This window comes from Apodemus sylvaticus, chromosome 5, assembly GCF_947179515.1.
Source record: "Apodemus sylvaticus chromosome 5, mApoSyl1.1, whole genome shotgun sequence".
NCBI lineage: Eukaryota > Metazoa > Chordata > Mammalia > Rodentia > Muridae > Apodemus > Apodemus sylvaticus.
Genome location: NC_067476.1, coordinates 71,552,585 through 71,563,285, shown reverse-complemented (window position 1 = coordinate 71,563,285; position 10,701 = coordinate 71,552,585).

Sequence of the window (10,701 nt, the reverse complement as noted above, 5' to 3'; positions counted from 1 at the left end):
AAAGATCAATCATGGTATGTACTCACTGATAAATGAATATTAGCCTAGAAACTTTGAATACCTAAGACATAATCCACAAATCAAATGATGTCCAAAAAAGAATGGAGGAGTGGCCCCTGGTTCTGGAAAGACTCAGTGCAAGAGTATAGGGGAATTCCAGAACAGGGAAACGGGAAGGGGTAGATGGAGGAACAGGGGGAGGGAAGAGGGCTTATGGGACTTGCAGGGAGTGGGGACCCAGAAAAGTGGAAATCATTTGAAATGTAAATAAAAAATATATCAATAAATAAATTTAAAAAAAGAAAAGAAAAAAAAGTTTGTGTTTCCCTGATGAGTCCATTGAGAGTGAAATGTTGAAGTCACCCACAATTATTGTGTGACGTGCAATGTGTGCCTTGAGCTTTAGTAAAGTTTCTTTTACTAATGAGAGTGCCCTTGCATTTGGAGCATAGATGTTCAAAATTGAGAGTTCTTGGTAGATTTTTCCTTTGATGAGTATGAAGTGTCCTTCTGTGTCCTTTTTTTGATGACTTTTGGTTGAAAATCAATTTTATCTGATATTAGAATGGCTACTCCAGCTTGTTTCCTGGGACAATTTTCTTGGAAAATTGTCTTCCAGCCTTTTACTCTGAGGTAGTGTTTGTCTTTGACACTGAGGTGTGTTTCCTGTATGCAGCAGAAATGCTGGGTCCTGTTTGTGTATCCAGTCTATTAGTCTATATCTTTTTATGGGGGAATTGAGTCCATTGATGTTAAGAGATATTAAGGAATAGTGATTGTTGCCTCCTGTTATTTTTGATGTTATTTTTATGTTTGATTGGTTATCTTCTTTTGTGTTTGTTCAAAGATTACTATCTTGCTTTTTCTAGGGTGTAGTTGCCCTCCTTGTATTGGCGTTTTCTATCTATTATCTTTTGTAGGGCTGGATTTGTGGAAAGATATTGTGTAAATTTGGTTTTGTCATGGAATGTCTTGGTTTTTCCATCTATGTGAGTTTTGCTGGGTATAGTAGTCTTGACTGGCATTTGTGTTCTCTTAGAGTCTGCATGAGATCTGCCCAGGATCTTCTAGCTTTTGTGGTCTCTGGTGTAATTCTGATAGGTCTTCCTTTATATGTTACTTGGCTTTTTTCCCTTACTGCTTTTAATATTTTTTCTTTTCTTTTTGCTTTTTTAACAACATTTGGTGTGTTCATCATTATGAGGTATTTCTGTTCTGATCCAGTCTGTTTGGAGTTCTGTAGGCTTTTTGTTTGTCTATGGGCATCTCTCTCTTTAGGTTAGGGAAGATTTCTTCTATAATATTGTTGAAGATATTTACTGGCCCTTTAAGTTGTAAATCTTCACTCTCTTATATACCTATAATCCTTAGGTTTGGTCTTTTCATTGTGTCTTGGATTTCCTCGATGTTTTGGTTTACAAGCTTTTTGCATTTTGTATTTTCTTTGACTGTTGAGTCAATTCTTTATATGATATCTTCAATACCTGAGATTCTTTCTTCTATCTAAAAATTCTGTTGTTGCTGTTTGCATCCATGACTTCTTTCAAAGGTTTTCCATCTCCAAAATTGTCTCCCTTTGTAATTTCTTAGTTGTTTCTACTTCTGATTTTAGATCCTGGATGGTTTTGCTTAGTTTCTTCAGTTCTTTGTGTTTTCCTGTAATTCTTTAAGGGATTTTTGTGTATGCAGACAGGCAGGAAGATCAATGGAATAGAATTGAAGACCCAGAAAAAAACCCACACATGTATAGTCACTTGATAATTGACAAAGGAGCTAAAAATCCAGTGGAAAAAAGACAGCATTTTTAACTAATGGTGCTGGATCAACTGGAGGTCTGAATGCAGAAAAATCAAATCGATCCATTCTTATCTCCTTGTACAAAGCTTAAGTCCAAGTGGACTGATTTTACACATAAAATCAGACACTCTGAAGCTTATAGAGGAGAAAGTGGGAACAAACCTTGAACACATGGGCACAGGGGAAAAGTTTCTGAACAGAACACCAATGGCTTATGCTCTCAGAATGAGAATCAACAAATGGGACCTCATAAAACTTCAAAGCTTCTGTAAGGCAAAGGATATAGTCAATAGGACAAAACGGCAACCAACAAATTGGGAAAAGATCTTTACTAATCCTACATCTGATAGAGGGCTAATATCCAATGTATACAAAGAACTCAAGAAGTTGGTCTCCAGAGAATTAAATAACCCTATTAAAAATGGGGTACAGAGCTAAACAGGGAATTCTCAACTGAGGAAACCCAAATGGCTCTAAAGCACCTAAAGAAATGTTCAGCATCCTTAGTTATCAGTGAAATGCAAATCAAAACAACACTGAGATTCCACCTTACACCAGTCAGAATGGCTAAGTTGAAAAACTCAGGGGACAGCAGATGCTGGAGAGGATGTGGGGAAAGAGGAACACTTCTCCATTGTTGGTGGGATTGCAAGCTTGTAAAACCACTCTGGAAATCAGTTTGGTGATTCCTCAGAAAATTAGACATAGTACTACCTGAGGATCCAGCTATACCACTCCTGGGCATATACCCAGAAAGTGTTCCTACATGTAATAATTTCTGTGAAAACCTGTATGTAGGTACTCCTGCAAGACCGCTCTCTTGTGGTTGTATTTGTGTATGTAACTCTGTGGCTCTGATCAACTCTGGGTGCAGGCAGTAATCAGAAGACTCCTGTCCTAGGCTGTTCCTAGGCTCTTGTGTCCTCAGGGTTTCTGGCTGTTTCCTCTGAACATCAGGGGTAGTCGGACCTGTGCTACCCAATCTCTCTGCACTCCTGAGTGGTTAGCTACCTCTGTGCATCACTTGGATATGGTATGCAGTGGCAGAGGGTGGTCCCAAGCTGGAGAAGGAAACCAGGTGGCTTCTGCCAGAGGTTTCCCTGGCATGAACCTCTGAGCAGCAGGGGTGCTTTTACCTGTGCAGACCTGTTTCTCCTCACTCCTGGGTCATTAACCTGACTTCCTGGGCTACTTGGGTATGGTTCACTACGCCAGAGGATGGAACCAGGCTGGAGACTGAAACTGGAGGGCTTCTGCCAGAGGTTTCCAGGTCCTCTGAGCAGCAGGCTTAGTTTCACCTATACAGGCTTGTTTCTCTGCACTCCTGCGTGGTTATGCTGCCTCTGCGCCACTTGAGTATACAGCATTTTCTTTATCTTTCTTTCTTTCTTTCTTTCTTTCTTTCTTTCTTTCTTTCTTTCTTTCTTTCTTTCTTTCTTTCTTTCTTTTCTTTCTTCCTTCCTTCCATCTATCTATCTATCTATCTATCTATCTATCTATCTATCTATCTATCTATCTATCTATCTAGTTTTGGTTTTTCAAGACAGGGTTTCTCTGTGTAGCCCTGGCTGCTCAGAAGTCACTCTGTAGACCAGGCTGGTCTAGAACTCAGAAATCTGCCTGCCTCTGCTTCCAAAGTGCTGGGATTAAAGGTGTGCATTTTCAACAAATGGTTCTGGTTCAACTGGCAGTTAGCATGTAGAAGAATGCAAATTGATTTACTCTTATCTCCTTGTACAAAGCTCAAGTTCAAGTAGATCAAGGACCTCACATAAAATCAGACACATTGAAACTAATAGAAAAGAAAGTAGGGGAGAGCCTCGAGCATATGGGCACAGGGGAAAATTTCCTGAACAGGATGCTAATATCTTATGCTCTAAGTTCAAGAATTGACAGATGAGACCTCATAAAATTACAAAGTTTCTGTAAGGCAAAGGACACTGTCAATAGCACAAAACGGCAACCAACAGATTGGGGAATATCTTTACCAATCCTACATCCTATAGAGGGCTAATATATACAAAGAACTCAAGACGTGAGACTCCAGAGAAGCAAACAACCGTATTAAAAATGGGGTACAGAGCTAAACAAAGAATCCTCAACTGAGGAATATCAAATGGCTGAGAAGCACTTAAAGAAATGTTTAACATCTTTAATCATCAGGGAAATGCAAATCAAAACAATCTTGAGATTCCACCTCACACAAGTCAGAATGGCTAAGAGCAAAAACTCAGGTGACAGCAGATGCTGGTGAGGATGTGGAGAATGAGGAACACTCCTCCATTGCTGGTGAGATTGCAAGCTGGTGCAACCACTCTGGAAATACGTCTGTTGGTTCGTCAGGAAATTGGACATTGTACTACCTGAGGACTCAGCTATACCATTCCTGGGCATATACCCAGAAGATGCTCTAACATGTAATATGGACACATTCTCCACTATGTTCATGGCAGCCATATTTATAATAGCCAGAAGCAGGAAAGAACCCAGATGTCCTTCAACATCAGAATGGGCCAGTCCTATGTAAGAGCAGTAAAGTTCTGAACGGCTTCACCATCTCTCTAGTCCCTGTGTCTTTTAAATTTAAACGCAGGCTTATCTTTATTTTATCATTTTATTGTTTTACAAAGTTTGGTTATATGGTTTTCAAATTTTCACTTTCAGATTGTGTAGGTTCCACACTTTATAATAAATTTATCCTTTGATGCATAATCTGTGGTTCAATATATTGTAACATATAGACCTTTCTCTTTTGATGTATATGCTAGGTAAAATTTCTCCATTAACTCCATCTAATAATAGAAAACAATAAGTTATAAATTAATAAAGATGTTCTCCATTATCAGGAAAAATATAAAATATTTTGCTCCAAGAATTAATAAAAATGGAAGGTTACTATAGAATTGTCATTGTTTTACTCTCAAACTTATTTATCTAATAAACTAGCAATTGTAGAGTTTTAAGGCCAAATGCATGCTATTACTTTATCCCATTTTGATATTAACTATATGATGTAAAATATATACATCATATATGATGTGAATCAATTATATATGATGTGCTATCACATATTCATTTATACTGAATATATATACTTTATATTATAAATTAATGTTGTAAGTAGAGTTTTTCATTCTATGAAAGTTCATGTAAAGTGGTGCACAACTTGAAATTTAAATTTAGCCTCATAAGAGAATATGGAGCCATTTGGGGTGGTAAAAATAAAATGTGATTCTTGTTTCATGTAACCATAAAGATAAATTCCAGATTAAAATATACTAATCTGAGAATTACTATTGGAAGATTATTAGAATACAATGTTTGAGAATGCATTCATGGTCTGGGCTAGAAAAAACTTTCTCAGATGAGATACAAAGGGATTAAGAAATGTGGCTACTTAATATATAAAATATTTTCATTGATAACATACAAAAGCAGGTCATGACATTCACAATCTATTTTGCAACCAACAAATGGAACATAAAGAATAATTATCCAAGGAAAAAAGTGAAGTTAACCAATAGATAATCAGTCAAATATGGAAAGAAGAATTTACAGTACATGTATACTTGGTCAAAGAGGCCTAATCTCAGCTTAAGACTAGACACATGACAATGTCAATGCTGCCAAAGATGAACACTCTGATCATAATATATATGAGCTCTCTCTCTCTCTCTCTCTATCTATCTATATATATGTATATATATATGTATATATATATGTATATATATATGTATATATGTATATATATATATATGTATAATGTATATCAGGCACTAACACACATGCATAAAATAAAAAATAAATCTTTAAAAACTGTCATAAATTTGCTCCAGGTCTGCTCTATTTCCTGTGTCTCCAGACTTTGTAGTACACCTGCATTAATCCTGTCTGAAGTTAGTTTTCTCAATGATCCTGTCCATGCACTACTCCCATGACTTGTTTACTATTCCACCATTTTATTTTTCTCTCTACTCTTCATTTATTGCTTCTTTAATGTAACATTAGCTACAGCCAATAAGTTTAAGCCTCTGTTTGCCTAAAAGATGGCAACTACACTGTGGGGATAAATTATTCCAACTTTCAGTTTAATAAAGCATCCTAGGCATATAAATCTTTATGATCCTGGTTTCTTGTCCAAGAATAAGTATTAACTCTTAGGCTGTGCCCAGTAAAAGGAGCTAGCACAGGAAAAGAATAGTAGCTGATGGTAATTGGAGCTTGGTTCATCTTAGATAGTGAAATTAAAAAATGAAGACTTGAAATATAGTAAAAGTTCACTTTTAAGTTTTTGGGAAAATACACCACTGGAATAAAGAGAACAGCCTCATTTAAAATTTATGCACAATAGTCTTATGGCCTGAAAAACTACTTAAAATAGAAATTTCCCCATCTATTAAATCATTGTCCAACACATGGAGCTTAGATCTCCATTGAATATGAGAGTGAATACAAATTTTTATTAAGTGTTTTCTTTATTCTTTACCTTACCTCCCCTTCCTTCCTACTTTCCCCATTGTTTCTCAGTGTCTACCCCTCATGTATATGTGTAGGTCACACAAATTTGACTCAGTGTCCTATCAAAAAAGAAAAAAAACCATGAAGTTAGGGGCATCAGGAAGTTGGAGTGGATCTGAATAGAGTGCATGGTGAATAAGATCAAAATATGTTGCATGATTTCACTATATCACATTAAATAAAATAATTGTTTGAACCTTTGACACTTTACCCTCATAGATATCTGCCTAACAAAATATTAAAAATTGCATTTTCTGAGTGATTGGTAAATAGTGAATACAGTTTAACTTATTTAACTTACTTAAACTGGTTTTACTTATTTTTCCTATCTTAAAGAAATCAAGCATTATGGGAATTTCAAGATTTATTATGGCCTCTTCCTGCTGCTCCTACCTGTCATAATGTGTCAGTACAATTCACTTATACATACCTCTAATTATAAAATGTAGTTTATATTTACATTGGAATATTATTCAACCATAACACGAGTGGAATCCTAGCATTTGTGGGAATGATGGTAGGCAGGTGGACCAATAAGAAAACTACTGCATGCACTCACTCATATGTGGAAGTCAAAGCATTTTGATCTCACGGAAGCTGAGAGTAGAATAGTGGCCATAGAGAACAGGCAGGTTAGGAAAGAAGAGAAATAGGTTAAGTTAGACAATTGGTATAAAGATGCACTTATGAAGGAAGAATGACTTCTAAGTAGAGGGGGTGGCCAGGCTCAGAACTACTTGTTATTTATTTAACAAAGAAGAACAAAAAGAAAAGAGTTAAAGAATCACAACACAAAGGAAAATACATTTTAATGGGTTGGAAAATTTGCCACACTGATTTGATTACAGATTTTGTTCACATGTATTAAGAGACTGCACATCACCAATAAATATACTGATTATGCTAATTAAACATGGAAGCAGAAGAAAATTTACTATCTTAAATTTTATTCATTTCAAATGGGGAACAAATGTCCATGAAACAGCACTAGACATTGTTTCTAAAGATACAAATTGTTGGTTTCTGCGCTCGCTCGAACGTCCTGTCTGCTCGCTGAGTGTGCAGCTGCCGCTGCTTGCCGTGCCCACACGTGGGCACCACGGGCACCACGCCGCGGACGTGGTGGAACCGTGAGCCGCAATGAGACATGCTAGACCAGATAGTTCCACGTGGGCTTTATTTAAGATAAGGAAGGGGTAGTGGGCAGGACGGAAGGGGAGAAGAGAGAGAGAGAGGAAAGGAGCGCTGCCGAGTTATATACCGGGGGTGACGTAGTTACAGGTAAAGGTGGGCTATGGAACTCTGGGTAAATGGCAGCTGTTGCCTTGGCAACAGACCTATACATTGCTTGTATGGCGTCACAAGCTTTGCAGGCCCCGGGTACCTACATTCCTGCATTTCTTTTATTAAAAAAGAAAAAGAAAAAGAAAAGGAGGGGGGGCCCGATGATGAAAAGGAGTGAGGGCGCCGTGTCTCTTAAACTACTTCCTGCTGTCTAGGGGTGTTGTCAATTTTGGGGTATAGATTACTTTCATCATCGGGGTCTGCCTGGTGCATGTTGGCATCAGCTACATCTGGGGACAGGGGCTCTTCCGTGGGCAGCGGCTGGTAATTCTGTAACAGAAGCTGATTAATAGTTTGGTTAGAAATTTTTTGCATTTGTCATTGGAGGAATGTAGAAACAAGATTAATTAGGCAGGGAGCAAACAATAACACCAGGAAGATGACTAGAAAAGGCGTTACAAGAGGGAGTATCCATTTCCATATAGGGTTTTCGAAAATGTCAGAGCCGGAGGTCTCACGATCTCTGAAGTTCTTTATGTCTGTCTGAACTTCCTGGATTTTGTTTCTCACTATCCCGGATTGGTTGACATAGAAACAGCATTCTTCTTGGAGGAACAGGCAAAGACCACCTTCCTTAGCTGTTAAAACATCTAGGCCCTGTCGGTTCTGAAGCACCAAGGCTGCCAAAGAATCTATCTGCTTCTGGATAGTAAGCACAGTTTCAGTCATTCCCTGGAGGTCACTTTTAAACTGGGAAGTGAATGTATTGTATTGGGCCAGAGAAGTTGTTATCCCTGCCACACCTGTGCCAACACCTATGGCTATTCCTGTAGCTACCAAAAGAGGCACGATCTGAACTGCTCTCTCGCGTCGAGCAGCTATCATATTTATAACTGGGATTGGCAGGGGCTCATTTCCCTGGATTACTCCCAGCTCAGGGAAAAGGAGTACCAACGTGTAAACTCCTGACCAGCTGGCAGGTAGGCGATGATATACCTGATTGCCACAAAGAATTGACATGTTTTGGATTGCAGGGCATTGTGGCAGAGATGATATATCAAGGCTTATGGTTTTATTACAGTCTAGGGAGCTTAATGTTCCTACAGAACGTGTCCCAGAGGTCTTAAAACAGTTTGCCATGCCAAAGAGAGGGACAGAGGTAAGGTACGGAGCCATGGTGACATCGGAGTCAGGACAACCAACACTGGCGAGCCGACTTAGGAGCACTCTCAACACTCCCTCCCTCCCGCCTGCGCCACACTGCTTCCTGCACCACCACAGCCACTGCCGCGCCGCAGCCACTGCCATGGCTGCAGCCGCCGCCGCAATCACCGCCGCAGCTGCCGCAGCAGCCACCATCACAGCCACAGCTGACACCACAGTCACCTCCGCAGCTGCCGCAACAGCCTCTGCGGCAGCCACAGTCGCCGCCACTGCCTCCGCCTCCCGCACGTGCTGCTGCGCTGCCTGCTGCCCGCCGCCGCCACACGCACCGCCACCGCTGCCAGTTGGTTTGCCTCTGAGCTGCTAAACCAAATAGTTCCACGTTCCCGGATATCGGATTGCACTCCCTTAGCGAACACCATCGGCCTAAACGGTAAGGTACTTCGGTTGGGGGGGGGGGGCGGATTCTTACCTGCAGAAGGGATCTGGCCAATCTTTTCTGGAGCTAGGTGCCTCCCCAGCTAACACTCCTTTTAGGACACTCAAACCCCAGGTGTCTCCTAATCCAGAAGTAATCCTGAGTCTCCCCATTGGCTTACAGCCATCCACTCAAACCCTGGCCAGGCGGGATACTTCTTCTGGCTTTATAGCCTCAGCTCCCAGGGGCCCTCACGACGGTCTGGACCCTCTGGCTTAGCTGCGGTTATTTGTTATATACACTCTTCAGGACGCCGATTGTGTAATAACAATACCCCCACCCACCTGATGGGTAATAGAGTGTCTTCGCCAATACCTCCAGGCACCCCACTGGGATGTCTCCTGGAAAATCTCAAGTCTCTGAAACTAACGCACGATTTGAGGCGGTCAAAACTAATAAACCTCTGTAATAAGGTCTGGACTCAATATAAGCTAGACAATAATTCCAAATGGCCACCTAATGGCACTCTAGATCCAATTGTTTTAAGGGATCTTAATACATACTCTCAGCAATCCGGTAAATGGGACCAAATCCTTTATGTTCAAGCTTTTATCTATCTCCAGTCTAAGCCTTCTCTTTGTGCTGCCTGCTCCCCATCTCAGCTTTTCCTAGCCATGAAACCTACTCACCCTCCACTAGATGGCATTCCCTTCGACCCCGCTGACGAACCACCTCAGTCTACTCGCCACAGACATGTTGAGACTACAAGATCTCAAACTGCAGCCTCAGTTTCTCCCTCTCACCAGGTCTCGGAGTCTACCAACCCGACCTCCCCAGATGTCTCCTCTCCCTCTGTGCCAGCAAAAGATCACCACAGATGCCTTGAACTGGCACCAACCTTTACCCCTCCTATTATGCATTCTAAGGCTACGGCCAAACCCCCAAGTTCTTCTCCTCCAAAGACACCTGACCCAGCACCAGTCCTTCCTCTGAGGGAAGTGGCTGGAACTGATGGTCTGGTTAGAGTACATGTTCCCTTCTCATTGAGTGAACTTTCTCAAATAGAAAGTAGACTGGGTTCTTATACTTCTAACCCCTCTAACTTTATTAAAGAATTTCAGTACATTACTCAATCTTACAACTTGACTTTTCATGATGTTTATATGATTCTTACTAACAATTTACTTACTGATGAACGCAGGCGAGTTTGGGAAGAGGCAAAAACGCGTGCAGACGAAATTCACCAGACAGACATAAGCTATCCAATTGGATCTCAGACAGTGCCTGACCAAGACCCGCTATGGGATTATAATTCCACAGCTGGTATTTTAGCCAGAGACAGGTTTGTTACATGCCTTCTAGCTGGTCTCAGAAAGGCAGCTTTAAAGCCAATAAATTTTGAAAAACTCCAAGAGGTTGTCCAGGATAAACAGGAAAATCCATCTCAGTTTTTAGAACGCCTCACGAAGGCTTTGTTACAATACACTAATCTAGATCCTGAGAATCCGGAAGGTAAGCAA